We start from the raw sequence: 23,136 nt of genomic DNA on the forward strand, positions 1-23,136 counted from the left end.
TGGAATATTATTCAGCCATAAAAAAGAAGGAAAACTTGGCATTTGCAACAACATGGATGGACCTTGAGGGCATTATGCTAAGTGAAATAAGTCAGACAGAGAAAGATAATTACTGTATGTTATCACTCATATGTGGAATCTAAAAAAAACAAAAAACCCAACCATACTCATAGAAAAAGAGATCAGATTTGTGGTGATGGGGAGTGGGAGGATTGGATGAAGGTGGTCAAAAGGTACAAACTTCCAATTATAAGATAAATGAGTACTAGGGATGTAATGATGACTATAGTTAACATTGCTGTATGGTATATTTGAAAGTTGTTAAGAGAGTAGATCCTGAGAGTTTTAATCACAAGGAAAAATTTTTTTCTTACTTTTTTGGTATCTACATGAGATGATGAATGTTAACTAGACTTCTTGTGGTAATCATTTCACAATATATGTAAGTCAAATCATTATGCTGTACACCTGAAACTTATACTGTGCTGTATGTCAATCACATCTCAATAAAACTGGAAAAAATAAATTTTTAAGAATATAAAGGGATTGGTACAAGAAAAAGTTAGTGAACTGCTGCCCTAGAGAAACTCTCCATGGGTATGCAAGAAGACATACGAGAGAATATCCAACTGGAATATTGGTGTTGTCAACGCAAACAATCCATAGTCAATCTATAAATCAAAATTGCGGTGAGTTTATTATATAAGCCTCTGAGTACCACAGCCCAGGAGAAACTACCTTCACCAAGGAAGGAAGCACTCTGAAGAAGCGAAGTGTACAGAGTGGTTATATACCATCTTGGAACAAAGAATATACATCACATATGACAGGAATATCTCTTTTACTACAGTCACAAGATGCTTTGCTAGGACAGCAGGTCAGTGGTCACAAGGTGAGCACAGCAAGTCAGTGGTCAGCAGCTCAGTGGTCACGAGATGAGTTAAAGCAGGTCAGTAAGAAATCATTAGTTTCTGGGAAGAAATGCTTATCCTTAAAGAAATGTTGATATGGGAGAGACAACATTCCTATCTTTAAGGGCATCATTCTAGGCTTTGGGACATTGTAAATATTTAAAGCAGATGTACAATGCACGCTCAACAGCCCTTTCTGGAAAAACAAGGTCAGGCTGAATTAATTTTAAACCAAATGGCTTCCTCACATATGCCAGTAAATCCTATTTCTTTTCATTTATTCATTAGTGTATTTCTACAATAGATACCATACAGCAGAGCACACACATGAATGGATTACCGGTATCATTATAGAAACTGTGCAGAATGAGCTAGTTATGTTATCAGGCTATTTATATAATGTTTAAAAGCATGGAAAACATTATATTTCGCTCACGGATACCTGTGGTGAAAACAAAAAAAACGTGCCCTAGGGGGAGCAAGCAAGTCAATACGACTCTGGGAGTCACTTTCTCCGGCCGGCGCAAGACGGTTCTGCCCCAGAACTACGCTTCCCCGCAGGCTGCGCGCCCCACGGTGCCGCACTTCCTCCAGAGGCACTTCCTTCCTTCTGGCGTCGCCCGTGAGCAAAAGAGCGCAGCGCGGTGGGCGTGCAAATCGCCGCCGCCGCTGCTGCCGTGGCTACCTCGCCTGTCATGTCAGCGCAGATGTGGGCCCCGCGGGAGCAGCTCCTGGGCTGGGCTGCAGACGGTGAGTCGGGCCGGCGAGGCGAGGGCAGGGCTGGCAAAGGGCCAGGGCGAGAGGAGGGTGACCGCCTCCCCTCCCCCGCGCTCCGACCTCAGGGGCCGGCGTCAGCAGTATCCGAGGCTGAGGCTATTCTTTTAGGATGTGCGGGGAATGGGGGCTGCGCGCTGTGGGCGGCGCTGACGACCCCTCCCTACTGCTCACCTCCCCTGTGAGTCGGCCGGGGTTTCTGTACTGTACACTGTCCATGGTGCTAACAGCCACAGCCCCAAGTCTCCTCACCCAACCTCCCACCGCGGGGGTCCGATTTGCGCTGTCCATCCGGCAGCCATTGGCCACAAGTGACTATTGAGTTCTTGAGTTGTGGCGAGCGCTACTGAGGAACTACATTTTAATTTTTTCTCCCTTTTAATTAATTTGTAACTAAATGCTAAAGAAATCTAAAATATTTTCCCATCAGACACAAGTTTGTTGTTTTGGTAGGACTACGTTTCCTTTTAACCTTTGAAAATTTAACGTCGTTATTGAGATGTGCTGTAAGTGTCAGATACACAGCTGATTTCGAACAGATGGTTGGGAAAAAAGAATATAAACCATAGATTACTTTTTAATATTGATTATGTGTTGAGATGATAATATTTTAGATATGTTGGCTTAAATGTTATTAAAATTAATTTCATCTTTTAAAAAACTTTTTGAGATGGCTACAGGAAATTTAATATCACATGTGGTTGGCACTGTGGCTCTCATATTGCTCTTGAATAGCGCTGGATTCAGTGCTGCCCTGTGAGAAAGGGTCTGTGTGCATCCAGCAGAACCTTACTGGACTCTTGGGGAAGGCTTCCTAGAGAAGATGGATGTGTCTGGAGGGCATTCTTGTCCTGTCTTGACTAGGGGTCTGTAATTCTAACACACTGCATGTTTCTGTCAGAGGTTCCTCCAGAATGGCTTTTTCAGCCCCACTTCTGTAGCCACTGTAAGTCTTCCTCAGGTGGTTGTGCTGTAGAGAGAAAGGTAAGGACATGATGGTGATTTGGGGCCAGGCGGATTGGAGGAGCATTTATCCCTCACAGCCAGTGTCTGCTGAGACTCGTGTTTTCTTTTCCACCAAGGTAAAGGAGATTCTAATGATTTTAGAAGCCATTTTATGTTTGCCTTTTTAATAGGTCCTGAACTGCTATGTAGATAGGGGTTTGTACTCACCAATTATTAAAGGGCCTTGTGTCAAATGCAAACACTAATTTGAAGAGATATATGCATCCTATGTTCATTGCAGCATTATTTACAATAGGCAAGATATGGAAGCAACCTAAGTGTCCATCGATAGATGAAGGGATAATGAAGAGTGGTGTATATATACAATGGAATATTACTCAGCCATAAAAAAAGAATGAAATCTTGCCATTTGCGACAACATGGATGGATCTAGAGGGTATTATGCTAAGTGAAATGTCAGACAAAGATAAATAGTGCATGATTTCACTTATATGTGGAATTTAAAAAACAAAACAAACGAACAAACAAAATAAAACAGAAGCAAACTCATAGATACAAAGAACAAACTGGTAGTTGCCAGAGAGGAGGGGGGAAGGATGGGTGAAATATATGAAGGGGATTAAGGTAGGCGCAAACTTCCAGTTATAAATAAGTCATGGGGTTGTAACGTATAGCACAGGGAATATAGTCAATAATATTGCAATAACTTAGTATGGTAAGAGTTGGTTACTAGACTTGTGGTGATCATTTTGTAATGTATATAAATGTCGAATCGCTATGTTGTGCATCTGAAACTAATAAAATGTTGTATGTCAACTATTCTTCAATAAAAAAATTTTTTAAAAAGAGGTATTGTTTCCTCACTGATTTGAGATGTCATATTTGCCATATACTATGATTAGATGGTCCTTCCTTCCTCCAAGCCACCCACCCACCCACCCATCCATCCATCCATCCTTCTATCCGTCTTCCTCTGCAATCCAAATTGTAGATATGGCCAACCTGTGATTGACCTGTAGCATGAGCAAGGGGAAAAAAACCTTAATTGCTTTTAACTACTTGTATTTTTGAAGCTCATTAGTTACCAGAGCATAACTCAACTTATCTTGACTGTTAGTGATCCATTCCTCCATGTCACTCTGAAAAGTCTGGCTTCTTCAGTGTGAATTCTAGATGTCTGGTCACTTTGCTTTTTCATTTGGTCATTGGTTCTGTAGGCATTTATTGAGGCAGTGGTTAAGTGAAGCTGCTCTGAAACCAGAGACTTGGATTCTAGGCTTGGCTCTGCCACTTGGGAGTGACATGATGTTGTGAGCCAATGACCTAAGTTCCCAGTTCTCAGTTCCCTCTTTTGTGAGATGGAGGTAACAGCAGTATTCACATCATGGCTTTGTCATGAAGATTAATGAAGCAGTAGACTTAGTACAGTGCCTGGCACATAGTACTTGCTTAATCAATGTTAGCTACTGCTACTGGTGGTTCTGGAAAGAGAAGAACTGTGTAGGCTAAGTTATAATGCAGTAACAAATGACTCTCAAATCTCAATGGGAGTGTAACAACAACAATCTAACCTTAATCCTATCTAAACCTTAGTGGGTTAGCTTTGGCTATACTTCATGTCCTTTTAGTCCATGACCAGGGTTGACAGAGCAGACCCTGTGGGGCAAGTAACACTTACGACAGAAGGAGAAGAGCAAGAGAGATGAAACCACCCAGTGACTCTTAAAGTTGCTGTTTAGAAGAGAGAAATGCCATTTCCACTCACATTTCACTGGCTAAGGCAAGTTATATGGCAGTGCCTGATATCAGTGGGTGGGAAAGTATAACTCTTTTGCAGAGAGGGAAAGCAAATATTTGGGAATAATATAGTCCACTCCAAGGGCCTACTTTACCCTAATCACTAGGATTACAAAAATGCCTGAAGAATTGTATTATGCACTGTCAGGGGTAGGTAGTTGAGGGAGTCCTGGTGGAAAAAGGAGGATGAGAAGTCAGGAAAGGACTGTAAAAACAGGAAATTGTGCCTGGGGTCTGTCTTCTTTCTGTTCCAGGTTTTATAGATTGGTGAGGGCAAATTGGCGTAATCTCGGGGTCGGTTTCCCTTCAACTCCTTGTCTCCTAAAAAGCATATTGGAAGGAGCTCAACATACACATCCCCTTCTGGATTTGCTACTCTGTTCCGTTACTCTGTCTGTTGCTGCCCTAATGCTAAAACAGTTTTATTTACTATGGCTTAATAGTGTGTTGTTATATTTTAGAAGGCAAGTCTTCCTTTTTGTTTATTTTCATAATTTTCTTGGATATTCATATATATTTTCTTTAAAAGAAGAATTTTAGAATTGTCTAGATCCATAAAAAAAATCTCTATTGCGATTTTGATTGATGTTGCATTAAGTTTATTTAATTTGGAAGGAATTGATTGGCTTGCAGTATAATTCATCCTATCCGGAAGCATGGTATGATTCTTCATTTACCCACATAGCCTATTATGATCTCCAGCTGCCTGAATAAGCTCACATTCTAGAAGGGAGATAGATGGATAAACATAAACGTGTAGTGTGGTGTGATTGAGATGAGACTCAGATTGGACAGAAGAAGGAGTTATCACCTCTGCCTATGACATTGGACTATGACTCTGAGGGCTTTCTGGAGCAGGAGAACCTTGAGTTGGTCACAGAAGGGCAATAATCGGCAGTGGGCTGGGTCACTTTGGCTGAGACTTGAGTCAAGGAGTCTGCAGTGCTTCAAGTTTTGTAACTGGCATAGTTCCTAACACTGCTTGCCTTTCTCTGGGCCATGTTGCTGGAGGTCTTTGACTCAGGCTTTTGGGGAGACAGGTATGCAAATTTCTGATAGGATCATGTGCCACACAGATACAGAAATGGAAGACAGATAGCTTCCCAGAAGACAGTGTAGGGCCTGGGGCTCTACATAACTGGTGGCACTCAGTTCAAACCTCAATATTGTAGAAACTCCTTAGGGCACAGAGAATTGACTACAGCCGGAATCTAGACCAGTGGAGTCAGAAGGTGGGCATTGCGTACCCTAAGCAGGGTCTGAGAATAGAAGCTCAGGTCCTATGTCATTATGGCCATGGCATCATCTGCCCCTTCCATGAAGGGTTGGAGAAGTGGGAGTAGTCAGAGTTGTGAAGTCTCCGACTTAAAAGAAATAGTATGCTAACAATGGGGCTTATCCAAAGTTGCTGAGCTGTTTGGTGCTAGAAGGGATCTGAAAATCCAGGCCTTGGGCTAGTAGCTGGGGATCTGATTTCTCCCCTCCCCTCTCCTCCTCTCCTCTTCCTTCAAGATGGCTGATAAATGCCAAAGTGTGATGAGAAAAGGGGAGGGAGGATGTGCCAAATGGTCCTGAGTGGGGTAACTAGTAAGGGTACACAGCACTCAGGTGGCATTGTGGCTGGGTACTGCTGATAGAGGGGAGCCTCTGGCTGCTGTGTGATTCCAGTGGGGACCTTTCCCTCTCTGGCACCCACACCAAGGCAGGTATGTATGTTGTGGGGCTGAGAGTCGAGTTTTGGGGGACTTTGGGGATCTACTATTAAGGTATTTTATTCCCATTTGTGATTTTCCAGGTGTGGAGGGCAGGGGGTGGTGCCTGTGGAAGTGGAGCAGAAGGAGGAGACTCCCACTGCCTGATAAGATCCATGCTACTTCCTTGCAGCAAAAGCTGGGCTCCATAGCTAAAGCCTATGTTATGGATGCTTCAAGTTTCCCTTGAAAGACTAACAGGTGGATCAGTGAGCTATGCCTAGCAGGCAGTACAAGGGTTAAGAGGCTGTGCAGAAAAGATTTAACATAGTAGGACTGAGACTGCTATCTTTAGAGAGACCTGCCTGCAAGGTTGGCCCTTTGCTGGCTTCTGGGAACTTGGCACTTGACTTGTTCCCTAACTAATAAGTATAGTTCACTGTGCCTTGATTGTGCCTTGACAATGTGACTTATGCTGAACACCTACTTTCCTTCTGGGAGTCTAAATTTTTATAGCTGCTAGGCAGAGGGTGCCTACATGACCAACCCCCAATAAAAACCTTGGAAACTTGAGTCTTTAGTGGCCTTCAGAGTAGAAACATTGTGCATATGTAATTGCTGTTTTTCACTGCTGGAGAAACTCCATGTGTCCCCTTATGGGAGGAGAGAGCATAAGGAAGCATGTGCATGGATTTCTCCAGACTCTGCTTGTGTCATTTTCTCTTGCTGATCCTGTTGCATATCTTTTTGCTGTTATAAACCTTAGCTGTGAGTACAACTATATGCCGAGTCCTGTGAGTCCTTCTAGTGAATCACTGAAAGTGGGAGTGGCCTGACAGTAGGGACTCCTGACAGAGGGACCCAGGTAAATGTAATTTGGGTATCTGTGCCAGAGAAATTTGAAAGCCAAGGCATTGAGTGCCTAGCAGCAGGCTAGGGAGCTGTGCTTGAGCCCACTTCTCAGCAGAGCCAACCTTTACCACTATTTTGAAGTGGGCAGACTTAAACCCCAGGACTTAAGGAAGCAATGAAGAGAGACACGAGACAGTTCAGCATAGGGGAGAATACAAATGGGAAGAAAGAGTCCATCGTCACTATAGGGCTTACAGCAACCAGCCCTCTGTTACCAAAGATACTCCCTCATCCTAGTCCTAGAGAATGCTGGCACCCCAGAGATCAGAGGCTCCCTATCAGAGGTCTGAGAGGGAAGTCTCCAGTCTTCTAAGTTATAGCCAGGATCTAATGGGTGGTGAGGTTTTGAAGGGAAAGATGGGGATGGCTCTGACACTGCAGTGATGCCAAAGCTCTTTTTTGGAACCATCTGAAGGACTCCATCTGAAAGCCTAGCTGTCAAACCCAAAATAGTGACTGTGTCTCTAGCTGGGAGAGCCATATGTTCTCCCCAATGCTCCACCTGAGGCTGGTATACTGGAGTCCTGTGGATGTCTTTTCTAGTCGTCAACTACCAAGTCCCTGAGGCAGTGGGCAACATCTAGGGCAGTCATGGTATGGCAGTCTCCTGCCAGCCCCTACCTTACCTTGGAACTAACGGAAGATATAGCACCCAGAGAAGTAATTCCATGTGCCTTTGACTGAACCAGGATATCCAGTAGGAGAGCTCAGAGCCCCTGCAGGAGGATACAGAGGACTGAGACTCATGAACAATGTGGGATTAGGACAGGTTCTCATCTGGGAAAAGGCAAGAGTTTCTCCTAGTGGCCTGTGATGGTGGTGTTCTAGAAGGCTGCTTTCAAGCACCAGGTCATGTCTGTCATAAGGTGGGTCCAGTGGTTTGGTGATGGTGAGTTCTCCAAGGTGTCTCTGAGCAAACTCGTGGCCCTGAGACTGCTTAGCCACCTTCAATAACCTGGTTTCTTATAGAAAGGCTATGTACGAGGCCTTGGAGGAAACCAGAGTGTGAATCGGCAAGCCCTTCTCAGCAGCCCTGTAGAGTTGGAGGATCAGCCAAAGTCTGTGTTGGAGTGGGCCCATAGGGGCTTCAAGCTGATTGGGATTGAGGGCCTCCAACCCAACAACAACTGACCAGCTGTTAAATTGAAGGTGCATTGTGCAGGCAGTGAAACTTGGAATCAAAGAAATATGAAAACAAGACCTTAAGACACACAGGTGCCGTTTCTGACTACTGCCCCCCACCTGAATGCCAAAAGTTGAATTGCTGCGATAATGGCAAAGACCTCAGGGAAAGACGATCAGTCCAGAGCAAATAACTTTGAATGTAACAAACAAAAGCAATCTAGAATAGGGTTTGTCGGGCCGGCCCCATGGCTTAGCGGTTAAGTGCGCGCGCTCTACTGCTGGCGGCCCGGGCCCAGATCCCGGGCGCGCACCGACGCACCGCTTCTCTGGCCATGCTGAGGCTGCGTCCCACATACAGCAACTAGAAGGATGTGCAGCTATCACATACAACTATCTACTGGGGCTTTAGGGGGAAAAAATAAATAAATAAAAATCTTAAAAGAAAAAATAGAATAGGGTTTGTCAAACTTTTTCTGTAAACGGCCAGATGGTAAATATTTTAGGCTTTGTGAGCCATGTGGTTTTGGTTTCAACTACCCAACTCTGCTGTTGTGTGAAAGCAGCCAATAGGTAAATGAATGGACATTACTGTGTTCCAATAAACCTTTACTCATGGACATTGAAATTTGAATTTCATATGATTTTCATGTGCCATGAAATATTATTATGTTTTTTATTTTTTCAACCATTTAAAAATATAAAAACTCTTCTTAGGTGATGGGTGGTATAAAAATAGGCAGTAGACCAGATTTGGTCTGTGCATAGTTTGCCAGCCCATGGTCCAGTATATAACTCTTTGTCCTGTGGTAGGGGCACCTCTGTCTCCTTCCGTCCACTCTTTGCAGGTGGGCTCTGCCTCTGCCTGATGTTCCAAGACCAGTTCAGTTGGACAGCAAAGTTGAAGAAAGTATAGACAGTAACCACCAAGTTGAACTTTAATAGGACAATTGCTTTTCCCTCTTGTCATGAATGGCAAAGATGTTTTGTGGTACACTGAACTAGAAAGGATCTTTGACTTCCGGAATGCTATGCAGATGTGTCCAGCGTGCACCAAGGCACCAAGGCAGCAGGACCAGCGTGGACCTGCTGGTGAGGTCCTGGAGTGCGCCTGTCATCCAACACCTTTTGCCCCCCCGACCCCTGCTGGGCGGGGGGTGCTCAGACAGTCTTCTTTGTTGAACAGACTGAAGAGCCACCTCGTTTCCTTGTGCACTGCTCAGATCTAACTGCTGGGAGCAGCCAAATGTGGTACTCATTTTTTTCTTCTAAAACTTTAGAACCTGCAATAGTAAGATTGCTGTCTTTTTTTCCTCCTGGATTTACCAGTCAGAAAAACAGTGGCTAAGTCACTAAAACCACAGTGCCAACTGTGGTTGTAACTTGGAAAATTACCCAAGATAGTTATTAAACAAGACTATAATTTTATTTTTTTATTTAAAAATGTCTGCTGCTCCATTTTTCACAGAGATGTGCAGTTCTGGATGAACATGTAGCTTGGGGACATTTTAAGGGAGAGGGTGATGATGGTTTTGTAAGGCATGCAGGAGCAGAAATCATATAAATGTCTTTCTCGAATCACCCGACACATTCTCCTCAGCTTAGTTCAGAAGCTAGGGTTGCTGTTGCGGTCCATAGAGTGCTTCCCCAAATGGTGGTTATTTCAACAGGGGTGATGTCATCATCACTTTCAGGGCCTTTTTTTCCTCAATACCAAGGACAAGGCCACTGTTAGCTAAATCCCTCCCACTGACTGCACTATAACCTCTGGGGAGCCCCAAAGGGGTGGGCCAAATTATAAGCTTCCATATATCTTGTAGACAAGTATGCCTTATCAATATCTCCCTTTCTTTCTCCCTGATGTGAAGAGTGTCAAGCAAGAAGCTCAGGGCTACTGCTAAGACCCTCCTCTAGTGATGCACTCCCTTCCCCAGACTCCCCCTTCTCCTAAGGCACAGGTCAGAGGTTAGAAGTCTGACACCCCAGTTCCTTTTCTAAATTCTCAGAAGCAATGACATCCAGGGATCAGAAGCACATTCTTCTTGTTTCTTCTCATGGAAGAGATGGCAGGAGAAGCTTGAGCTTCCCTCCAAGATGTTAAAATCTTTCCATTTAAAATTCTATGATAATTTGTTTTTAAGGGGAATGGGAGTCTGGCAAGGCATTTTAGAAATGCCGTTGTAATGGTCTTTAATACCTTCTACTCTTTACTAGTGCTCTTGCGTAAAATAAGGAACAACATTGAAAATTCTTTTTAAATACATTTTTTTTAAATCACAGACTTCTATTTCTGTGTTTAACATTTTTATAAGGTTTTTTTGGTAACTGGAGCCATGTAACAAGTATGGGGAAAAAAACTATGCCTTGTCTCCACGGTTTTGCTGACTTTTAGGGTGGAAAGGTGGTGGGTGCTTAGAGTTTACCTTATTACATTTAATTAAGATCAGCATTTCTCTAAAAACATAATAGAGAAGAGGTGGAGACCATGGAGAGGTGAACTCCAGCTTAAGGCAAGAGAGGAGCTGAGGGTCTGGATTGGGTAAGGAGGGGCCTAGACTCCTGGTTCAGGTGAGGGCACAAGTGGCCACAGCTGAGGCTCAGAAGAATTCTCAGGAATCATCCTAATAGGCCTGGGTTCTCAAGGCTGCTTATTTCTTTCCCCAGCTCTGCCTTCTAAGGATGCTGCTTGGCTCTATGAGGAGGAGAAGCCTAGATACCTGGTGAGTTGGGGGCGCCTTTTTCTTCTCTGAAATGCTAACCTATTTCCCGGAGAATCAGCACCTCTTTCTTGGGAAGGGAGGAAGAGATCAACATTTAGGTGACCATCAACATTCATCAGATCGACATTCATGCTTTAGCCATTGTGCTAGGCACTTTATAATGGTTTCTGCATTTAATTTTAAATTTGCTTAGTTATAGAAATACATAACTAAGTTTAATATTAAGAATTTAGGGTATTCTAAAACATAACGGTAACTTTTAATAAAAATTTGGGGTTATTAAAATCCTAAAATGCACTATTAAATTTCCCTACATCAACATTCACATAAATAATTATATTACCTTAATCGTATCTAATAGTCTGACCTTGTACATTGGACCTCTTTTTAACTCTTTATTATTGAAATTTTCAAACATGTATAAAAGTAGAAGAAAAGAGTTAATGATCCCTCATGTATCCCTCATGCAGGGTTCAACTTCAGCAGTTATCAACTCATGGCCAGTTTTGTTTCATCTCCACCTTTACTGGATTATTTTAAAGCAAATCCAAGACATCATACTGTTTAATCCATAATTTCAGTCCTGTGCTTAAATCCTTAAAACAACTGTATGAGACAGGTGGTGGTGTCCCCATTTGAGAGATGAGATCATCTGGCTTAGAGGGATCATGTGACTTTCTCACGATCATACGTGGATAGCCAAATGGTAGAGGCAGGAAATTGAACCCAGATTTCTCTGACTCTCAAAACCATGAATTTTCTGTGATGCCTTCTTGACTGTTTTTTTCTCCAGAAAAGGATACAATGATAAAAGAACAAATTCTCCAACTCTCAGAAATGGGCTTATGTTTTTGGATAAAGAGCCTCATGGAGAATTCACCCTCTTGTTCTTTTTTTGTGAGGAGATCAGCCCTATGCTAATATCTGCCAATCCTCCTCTTTTTGCTGAGGAAGACTGGCCCTGGGCTAACACCTGTGCCCATCTTCCTCCACTTTACATGGGATGCCGCCACAGCATGGCTTGCCAAGCAGTGCGTTGGTGCGTGCCCGGGATCCGAACCGCCGAACCCCGGACTTAACTGCTTGCGCCACTGGGCCGGCCCTTGCCCTCTTGTTCTTTTTTTTTTTTTATAATTTTATTTATTTATTTTTTCCCCCAAAGCCCCAGTAGATAGTTGCATGTCATAGCTGCACATCCTTCTAGTTGCTGTATGTGGGACGCAGCCTCAGCATAGCTGGACAAGCAGTGCGCCAGTGCACGCCCGGGATCCGAACCCAGGCTGCCAGCAGTGGAGCGCGCGCACTTAACCACCAAGCCACGGGGCCGGCCCTGCCCTCTTGTTCTGATGCTGCGTTACCTGCCCCCTCTGCCTCCCGATGACCCCCAGTCTTCTTTTCTACAACAGAAGTGTAATTTATTGATTCCTGGGTACAGGACTATGTAAAATTCTGTGAGCTAGCCAAACAGAGTTGTAAGTACATTGTCCTTATTCTCAAAGAGCCAAGATTCTTTGGGAAATACTGCATAGAAAGAAGAAATGATGGCACTGGTAGTAATTATGATGAAGACAGTTAAAACTATTAAACAGTGCAGGGAAAGACATGACTAAATGTTAGCCTGTAGCTGTTAAAACAATGCACAGCCACAAAGAATGGTCTTAGGTTTTGGATTGACAATCAGATTAATGGTACACAATGCACTTTAACCCTGCTTTAAATCTATGTAGCTTTGTGAAAGGATATAGGACAGGAAACATCATAGCTACATCATCGGTATTTTTCTCAGGAGGTTTTGCAACGCCTGATGGTCAGTTTCTAGGCCCTAGGGCCACAGGGGTCAAGCTTGATTTTTAGAGATGAGGATGACTTGGGAGTAAATCACTTCCTAATGGGGAAACAAATGCCTTTATTTTCCATATTCTCCGCCTCCTAACATTTTATTATGAAAAATTTCAAATATACAGAAAACTTCAAAGAATTATAAAATGAATACTCAACACCTGTATTCTATAGTTAACATGTTTTTATATTTGCTTTACGTCATATCTATCCATTTATCCATCCTTCTGTCCATCTATTAAGCTATCTTATGTTTTGATGCACTTCAGAGTAAGTTGCAGATCTCAGTACATTTCACCCCTAAATACTTCAGTATGCATATCATTAAGTAGAATTCAATTCTTTTTGAGATAAAATTTAAAACAATGAAATGCACAGATTTCAAGTGTACCATTTGATGAGTTTAGCACTTTTACATATACTTGGTAGCCATTCATAGATCTTCCTTTTTGATGTGTCTGTTCAAATTTTTGGCCCAGTTTTTATTGGGCATTTGTGTTTATATTATTGAGTTGTAGGAGCTCTTTATATATCCAGGATACTAGTCTTTTGTCATATATTTGCTTTGTGAACATTTTGTCACAGTCTGGAGCTTGCCTATTCATTTTCTTAATGTCTTTTGATGAGCAGAAATTTTTAAATTTTGAGGAGGTGTAATTTATCAGCTTTTCTATTTTATATTTTTTGGTGTTTGCTGTCTAAGAAATCGTTGCTGATAAGGATTGTGAAGATATTCTACATTTTCTTTTAGAAACTTTATAATTTTAGCCTTAAGTTTAGGTGATTTCTAAACTAAATATTACATAAATATTACATTTATGTAATATTTCTAAACTAAATATTAACTAAATATTACATTTAGTTGGTATGGTATGAGGTAGGGACTGAGGTTCTTTTTTTTAAAATTTGACTATTCAGTTGTTCCAGCGTTGTTTGTTGAAAAGATTTTCCTTTCTTCATTGGATTGCTTTGGTACCTTTGTCAAAAATTAATCGTGGGTCTATTTCTAGGCTCTCTGTTCTGTTCCATTGAACTCTTTGTTGATCTTCGTGCTAGCGCTGTGCTGCCTTGATTAATGTAGCTTTATAGTAAGTCTTAAAAGTTAGGTAGTGTAAGTCCTTAGATTTTATTTTCTTTTTTTGAGACTGCTTTGCTTATTCTGGGTCCTTTGCATTTTCATATAAATATTAGAATCAGCTTATCAGTTTCTACCATGGGATTTCGATTGGAATTGCTTTGACTTTTTACATCAGTTTGGAGGAGAAGTGACATCTTAACATTATTGAGTTTTCTGGCCCATCAACACAGTATATCTCTCCATTTATGTAGATCTTTAATTTATCTTAGGAATCTTATAGTTTTGGTGTATGTCTCTGGCACTTATTTTGTTAAATTTATCTCTCAGTGTTTCATGTTTTTTGATGTTAGTGTAGTTGGAATTACACTATTTTTAAATTTTTTTAAAAAAATTTTATTTTAGAATAGTTTCAGATTTACAGAAAAATTGCAAGAATAATATAGAGAGTTCCTATATATCACATATCTAGTTTCCCCTGTTATTAACATCTGACATTAATATGGTATTCTTGTCATAATTAATGAATCATTTTTTATGTTGTTATTATTAACCAAAGTCCGTACTTTATTCAGATTTCCTTAATTTTTACCTGATGTCGTTTTTTCTGTTCCAATATCCCACTCAGGCTATCATATTACATTTAGTTGTCCTGTCTTGAAGGAGGTATTGGTCAGGTATTTTGTAGATCATCCCTCAATTGGGATTTGTCTGACGTTTTTCTCATGATTAGACTGGGATATGGGTTTTTGGGAGGAAGTCCACATAGGTGAATTGCTGTTCTTATCACATCATATCAATGGTACATAGTATCAACATTACTTACCACTGTTAGTGTTAACCTTGATCATCTGGCTGAAGGACTGTTTGTCAGGCTTCTCCACTGTAAAGTTACTGCCCATCCCCCACTGTGTTCTGTGGAAGGAAGTCACTATGCACAGCCCACACTTGAAGACTGGGGAGTTACACTCCACCTCCTTGAGTGTGAAGTGTCTACATAAATTGTTTGGAATTGTTCTGCGTGGGAGATTTGTCTGGTCTCCTCCATTTATTTATTTATTCAACCATTTTATATCAATATGGATGCATGGATATGTATTTTATTCTTTGGGTTATAATCCAATATTACTTTATTTATTTTGTTGCTCAAATTGTTCCAGCTTTGGCTGTTAGGAGCTCTTGAAGTTGGTTTCTGTGTCCCTTTGACATATTCCCATTATTGTTTTTTTTTTTAGCCCTTCCTTACTTTCTGGCTCTACAATATGCTCCAGGCTCATTTTGTTTATTTCCTGCTCCAGTCCTAGAATCAGCCATTGCTCCTTTCACTGGAGAATGGTATTAGAAACCAAGATCTGTGTGCTAGGTGTGCTCATTGCTACTGCAGTGTCATTGACTCCAGGCCCTCTCAGCTGACAGAGCAAGGAAATATGTGTGTGTATACTAACCTGTGTATATACACATTCAATAAATATTTCTTTGTGTAATTATGTTAAGCTAAACTTGAGTTTATACTGGTGCTTCTAACTCTAATCCATTACCACGTGGATCATTTTAGCTTCCTCACCTTGCTTATTTGTAACTTCCCACACCAACAGTGAGAAACCTGACTCCCACTATGCACCATCGGTTTACTTAATTGTTCAATTCCAGTTTATATGTATAATGGCTTCAGAATTGTTTCCCTGTAACCCTGTGGAAAACAATGTTATCAACTAGCATGTGGTACTTATGTACAGTTCCTTTTGTCTATAGATTCCACTCATTTACCCAGTTACTTAGGTCAGCTCCTTTTTTCTCCACCACTTTTAGTGAGATTGTTTCATACATTTGAAATACATTTTTTTCACATTCTGCATTCCATCCTGAAATCCCCTGACCTCCTAAATTATTTTTTTAAACTTGCGTACGTTAAGATTCACATTTTGTGCTATAAAGTTCTAGGGTTTTGACAAATGCATGGTGTCATGTATCCACCATTACAGTATTATACAGAATAGTTCCACTGCTCTAAAAAATTCCCCTTGCTTCACCAGCCAACACTCTCCCCTCCCCAAACTTCTGGCAACCACTGATCTGTTTACTATCTCTATATTTTTGTGTTTTTCAAAATATCGTATAAATGACGTTATATATATAGTATGTAGCCTTTTTAGACTGGCTTCTTTCACTTAGCAGTGTGCATTTAAGATTCATCCATGTCTTTTTTTTTTTTTTTTTTTGGTGAGGAAGATCAGGCCTGAGCTAACATCCATGCCAATCCTCCTCTTTTTTTGCTGAGGAAGACTGGCCCTGAGCTAACATCCGTGCCCATCTTCTTCCACTTTATGTGGGACGCCGCCACAGCATGGCCTGATAAGCAGTGCATCGTGCGCGTCCAGGATCTGAACCCGGGCCGCCAGCAGCAGAGCGTGCGCACTTAACCGCTAAGTCATGGGACCGGCCCCCTCATCCATGTCTTTGCATGTCTTAATAGCTCATTCCTTTTTATTGCTCACTAATATTCTGTTGTATTGGGTGTACCACAGTTTATTTATCCTTTCACTTATTGAAGGACATCTTGATTGCTTCCAGACTTTGGGGATTATGAATAAAGCTGTTGTTAACATTTACATGCAGGTTTTTGTATAGACATGTTTTCAAACCAACAGAGTAAATATTAGGAGCTTGATTGCTGGATTGTATGGTAAGACTGTTCAACTTTGTAAGAAACTGCCAAACTGTCTTCCAAAATGGCTGTACCATTTTGCATTCATGTGAGCAATAAATGAGAGTTCCTGATGCTCTGTATCCTTACCAGCAATTGGAATTATCATTTTTTTGAATTTTATTCAATCTAATGGGTGTGAAGTGGTTTCTCATTGTTGTTTTAATTTTCATTTCCTTAATGACAAATGACAATCTTTTTATATTCTTATTTGTCATCTGTATATCTACTTTGGTGTTCAGATCTTTTGCCCATTTTTAATTGGATTGTTTGTTTTTTCACAGTTGCATTTTAAGTTCTTTGTATATTCTGGATGCTAGTTCTTTATCAGATATGTGTTTTGTAAATATTTTCTCCCAGTCTGGCTTGCCTGTTCATTTTCTTAACAGTGTCTTTCACAGAGCAGAAGTTTTTAATTTATAATTTTATTTATTTATTTATTTATTTTTTCCCCCCAAAGCCCCAGTAGATAGTTGTGTGTCACAGTTGCACATCCTTCTAGTTGCTGTATGTGGGACGCGGCCTCAGCATGGCCGGAGAAGCGGCGCGTCGGTGCGAGCCCAGGATCCGAACCCTGGGCCGCCAGCAGCAGAGCACGCGCACTTAACCACTAAGCCATGGGGCCAGCCCAGAAGCTTTTAATTTTAATGAAGTCCAACTTACCAGTTTTTTCTTTAACGCATCGTGCTTTTGGTGTTGTATCTAAAAACTTATCACCAAACCCAAGGTCGTTTAGGTTTTCTTCTAAGAAGTTTCGTAGTTTTGCATTTTACATTTAGTTCTGTGATCTCTATTGAGTTAATTTTTGTGAAAAGTAGAGGGTCTGTGCCTAGATTCATTTTTTTGCATATGGCTGTTTAGTTGTTCCAGTACCATTTGTTAAAAAAGACTATCCTTTCTCCATTGAATTGCCTTTATACTTTTGTCAAAAATCAGTTGACTATATTTGTGTCAGTCTATTTCTGGGCTCTTTATTCTGTTCCATTGATCTATTTGTCTATTCTTTCGCCAATACCATACTGTCTTGATTAATGTAGCTTTATAATAAATCTTGAAATTGGGTAATATGAGTCCTTCAACTTTGTTTTTCAGTATTGTGTTGGCTATTCTAGGTCTTTTGCCTTTTCATGTAAACTTTAGAATCAGGTTGTTGATATTTACAAAATAGCTTGCTGGGATTTTAATTGGGATTGTATTGAATCTATAGATCAATATGGGAAGAACTGACATCATAACAATATTGAATTTTCCTATGCGTGGACATGGAATATCTCCATTTGTTTAGATCTTCTTTGATTTCTTTCACCAGTGTTTTGTAATTTTTCACGTATAGATCCTGTGCATGTTTTGTTAGATTTGTACCTAAGTATTTCATTTTTGGGGTGCTATTGTAAATGGTATATATATTTTTAATTTCATATATCAATTTTTCATTACTGATAATATAGGCAAGCAATTGACATTGGTGTGCTGACCTTGTGTCCTGCAACCTTGCTATACTCCCTTATTAGTTCCAGGAGATTTTTTTTTTTTTTGTAGATTCTTTGGGATTTCCTACATAGACAGTCAAGTCACCTGTGAACAATGACTTTTTTATTTCTTCTTTCCCAATCTGTATACATTTTATTTCTTTTTCTTGTCTTTTTGCACTAGCTGGGACTTCCAGTACAATGTTGAATAGGAGTGGTGAGAGAGGATATCTTTGCCTTGTTCCCAATCTTACTGGAAAAGTGTCTAGTCGCTCACTGTTAAGTATAATGTTTAGTCTCTCACTATTAAATATAATGTTAACTGAGGTTTTTTTGTAGATGTTCTTTATCAGGTGAGGAAGCTCTGCTTTATTTCTTGTTTGCTGAGAGTTTTTATCATGAATGGGTCTTGGATTTTGTGAAATGCTTTTTCTTTATCAATTGATATGATTGTATGATTTTGCTTCTTTACCCTGTTGTTATGGTGGATTACACTGATTGATTTTCAGATGTGGTACCAGCTTTGCAAACCTGTAATAAATCCCGCTTGGTTGTGGTGTATATTTTTTCTTATATATTTTTTGATTCAATTTGCTTATATTTTGTTGAGGGTTTTTGTGTCTGTGTGCATGAGATATATTGATCTGTAGTTTTCCTTTCTAGTGTCTTTATCTGGTTTTGGTATTAGGGTAATGCTGGCCTCCTAGGGTGAGTTAGGAAGTGTTCCCTCTGCTTCTGTTTTCTGGAAGAGATGTGGGGGTCTTTTGAAGTACGGAATTTTTAATTTTGATGAAGTTCAGTTTATTCATTTTTTTCTTTACGGATCGTGGTTTTGGTGTCATGTCTAAGAACTCTGCCTAGCCCTAGGTCTTAAAGATGTTCTCTTATATTTTCTTCTAAAAGTTTTATAGTTTTACATTTAAATCCATTATCCATTTTGAATTAATTTTTTGTATAAAGTGTGAGGTTTTAGGTTGAGGTTAATGTTTTTGCCTATGAACGTCCATTTGTTCCCAGCACCATTTGTTGCAAAGACTGTTCTTCCATTGAATTGCTTTTGCACCTTTGTCAAAAATCAATTTGGTGTATTCATTTTGGCTTCTTTCTCTGTTCTCACTTCTCTTCTGTTGATCTACGTCTATTCTTCCACCAGTACTATGCTGTCTTGATTATTGTAGTAACCAAATAGTAAGTAGTAAGTTTAGTATCAGGTAGAGTGACTCTCCCACTTTATTCTTCTATTTCCTTTGGCTTATCATATAAATTATAGAATAAGCTTCGTTGTATCTACAAAAAATCTTGTTGCGATTTTGATAGGAATTGTGTTAAATCTATAGGTTATTTTGGAGAGAATTGACATCTTTATTATGTTGACTCTTCCAATCCATGAATGTGGTATGTCTCTCCATTTATTTAGATCTTTGATTTCTTTCATAGCATTTTGTAATTTTCAGCATATAGGTGCTATACATGTTTTGTTTGATATATGCTAGCTATCTCATTTTTTTTGGAGTGATTGCAAATGGTATTATGTTTTTAGTTTCAGTTTCCATGTGGTTGTTGTTAGTACATAGGAATATGATTGATTTTTGTGTGTTCCTCTTGTGTCTTATGACTCTCCTGGACTCGTTTATTAGTTCTGTGATCTTTTTTGTAGATTCTTTTGGGTTTTCTATGTAGACAACCATGTTATCTGCAAATAGGGAGAGTTCTGTTTCTTCCTTACCAAACGTCTATGCTCTTTATTTCCTTTTCTGACCTTATTGCGTTGGGTGGAATGTTTGATTGCTTTTTGAGAACCAAAAATTATTTATCTTTAAAATCAATTCTCACTTAAATATAAAATATTATATTGCTTAATTACAACAAATAGCAATAGCAGATGTATATTGCATATCAGGCATTGATCTAAGTGCTTTATATTTATTAAGTCATTTAATTCAACAACCCTGAAAGTAGGTGTCATTGTCACTCATTTTATAGATGTAGAATCTAAGACACAGACAGGTTATGTAATTTGCCCAAGGTCACGTATTTTATAAGTGGTGGAGCTGGGAATTTGGACTTGTGGAGTCTAGTTCCACAGATTGGGCTCTTAACACACCCACAGTGCAAAAATCCTGGCTTTTCTCCTAGCTGAGGCAGTCTTATGTTTAAATGGGAGGAGTAGAGGGGGAAGAGAAGGCAAGAGAGAAACGGAGAAGATGCTGGAACATGAGAGACACAAGCCTTGAGCAAGAGAAAGTTTGAGACCTATGATATAAAAAGATTGGGAAAGATTATTAAGACTATGAAGACCAGAATATGCCAGAAAGAGGTCATGGAAAGCCTGAAAGGGCCAGCAGCCGGCACCACTGCCCCCTCAGGTCTTGGCTGCCTAATCACGGGTCCCAGCTTGCTGTCTAGACATTTGTCTTTCCCCCTACACTGTACCACACAGCCTGACTGCCTGGGCTGTCAGGCTGTAGATTTGACATCCCTCCCCAAATTTCCCACACACCCAAAGATTTCAACATCTATACCTAATTTCTCACTCTCAATTCAGCATTGTTATTCTTTACTTCTACCGCTTCTGTATGTTGGATTTTAAATCTCTTTCAGAATCCAGCTCTGAGGCGAATATGCCTAGAAGCTGTGGCTTGATAACCTTATGGCTCATTCTGCCTGAGCCCCCAACCATGGTCTTTGATACGACAGAAGCTTAATTAGTTTGGCTGTAGAACCTGGAGTATACATCACCAACTCCTAGGGAAAACCACCTAGAAGGTGTACTAGAAGGCTGAAGTAGACCTGAGAACGAGGAAGCAGAGTCAGAAAAGGGGCATTCACGGTGATCAAAGACAGCTGGGAATGATGTGCACACGTTCCCCAAATTCCACAGACTGAAGGAGCTTAGTAGTTAAAAATCTAGGGCAAGGCAGGAGTGTCACAGACAACCCAGAGGTTGAAGCAGATGGTAACTGAGCAAATAATGCTTGAATTCAATAGAAATAAGTAATTTGGTGACTACCACGAGATCTGAGGGCAACACCCATCTTTCAAGTGTAATTAAAGAGAGAAAATGCTACTGAATACCCATACTGATGAGAAGAGACTTGAGAAAGCATGTGGTATAGTTCTAGTATGTGGAAGTTGAAGCAAGGTTTCTGAGACTTGGAAGAAATAAAAGAGGTAAAGACAGAAAACTGGTGCAGGATGGAAGATAAAGCACTCTGCAATGAGAAGAAAAAGGGCTCTCAACCTGTGCAGGACTGTTTTCCAGTCCTGTTATTTTCTTGTCATTTGGGGAAGTTCCCCGAGCCTCAGTTTTCTTTCTCTGAAATAAGGACTGTAATACCAGTCTTACAGTGTTGATCTTGGGATGTATTTCCATAAAATGTAAATATGTTCATTAAAAAATTTTCCCCATAGGTTAAGGGTTAAACCTCATTTATCTGGAAATTTCATTCTCAGGAATACTACTTGCCATCCTCCCTGCCAACTATTTCATATATTCAAATTATTGCTCTACACATTGAGTGAGGGATTGGGGACTTTAGAAAAGGCATTGTTAAAATACATACAATGATAGGGATTTTATAAATTTCATTTCTCAAGCAGAGAAATCTGTTTTAATCAATGTTCACAAATGCTCATTCTAGAGCCAGCCTCAGCACTCATGTTTTTCCCTGTAGTCTGAGTTACCTTTCATTTCTTCTCTAATCTTCATCATCCCTTAATGCCCAGTAAGTGTTCCAGGGCAAAGAGTGTGTCTTGTGGATTATTTGTTCCTCCTGTATGTTTTAACACCAAGCCAAGAAGTGTGGAGTAATGCCTGACCCTGAAAACCCTCAGATCCATTTCTTATGTAGCTCGATTCTTCAGGACCACTGGTTCCATTCTCTCTATGAATATTGATGGTGACTTGATGAGTATGAATTTATTGGTTGATTTAGGGATCAGTGAAATTTGAAGATGTGGCTGTGATTTTCACTGAGGCAGAGTGGAAGAGACTGAACCTTGAGCAGAGAAACCTATAGAAAGAAGTGATGCTGGAGAATTTCAGGAATCTAGTCTCATTGGGTGAGGACACGTTCTCTTCCTTTATTTTTCCATTCATATGTTTATTGACCATGTACAGTGTACCAGCCAGTGTTCTAAGCTCTTAGAACACATCATTGAATAAAATATAAAGCATTTCTTTTGTCATGGGGCTTACATTCTAGGATAGGGAGACTGTATATACAATAAGCAGCATGTATAGGTAAATTATGTATGTTAAAGAGTAATAAGCTCTACATAGCTGAATAATATATATAAATATAAGTAGAGCAGAATAAGAGGGATCTAGAGTGCCAGGATGTAGAGGGAGCTGGCTGAATTTTTAATTTGGGTGATCAGTGTAGGCTTGCATGGGGAGATATGTTTGAGCAAAGGCTTGAAGGAGGTAAGCAAGGCAGATACACAGATGTGGTGGAAATCTATTCCAGGCAGGGGAACAACCAGTGCTAAGACCCCAAGATAGGAGCATGGCTTTACCTTTTGAGGAAAAGCAAGGAGGCCAGTGTGATTGGAGCACAGAGAGCAAGGAGAAGAGGAGAGTGGTAAGAGATGCCTTCTGTGTCCTTGAAGTGAAAAAAAAGTTTAAAGCATAATTAAATCTGTCAATTTTGTGTTTTATAGATTATTTGGTATTATAATTCATATTTTTGTCCATTTATTTAAAACCTAAAATGGACTAATTGTCTAGGTTGACAAATATAAAATCATTCTGGATATTCCTGAGTTCTTAAGAGTCATATTTTCAGAGTTGCACACAAATTTCTGTCAGAAGCTTTTTCAAGATTTTTCTTCATTTGGCAGAGCTATGAATTAAGTAGTTCTGATTTGTACTATTTTTCTGCTTGGACCTGTTTTGAACTGCTTTCGTCTAGTTTGAATTGGCCCCATTTCACTCCCTTTGGCTTCTGACTTAGTTTCTCCACGTATTTCAATGTAGATTCATCCATTAAATTTGCTTTCAACTGGCCAATCTAATTTGGTCTTGTTTTTATCTTGTGTTATCTTGTGTTTTTTATCTTGATTCATCCTTCCCTTTCTCTATATATCTTTTTTCCTCTTATTGCTAAATTATTTAAACCAAACCCCAAATAATGTGTCATACCACTCCTAAATAT

At 40.2% G+C, this 23,136-nt stretch overlaps 1 non-coding gene across 1 annotated transcript; it reads left to right on the forward strand.

The window, feature by feature from the left end:
- The first annotated feature begins 1,577 nt into the window (after nucleotides 1–1,577).
- On the forward strand, nucleotides 1,578–21,969 carry LOC101406853 (uncharacterized). The gene is made up of 3 exons (XR_015552361.1): nucleotides 1,578–1,661; nucleotides 10,838–10,893; nucleotides 21,916–21,969. It is a non-coding gene; the product is annotated as an uncharacterized LOC101406853 (transcript).
- The last annotated feature ends 1,167 nt before the right edge of the window (nucleotides 21,970–23,136 follow it).

The sequence above is a fragment of the Ceratotherium simum genome, chromosome 5 (assembly GCF_057802395.1).
Source record: "Ceratotherium simum simum isolate JZ-2026a chromosome 5, ASM5780239v1, whole genome shotgun sequence".
Taxonomy (NCBI): Eukaryota; Metazoa; Chordata; class Mammalia; order Perissodactyla; family Rhinocerotidae; genus Ceratotherium; species Ceratotherium simum.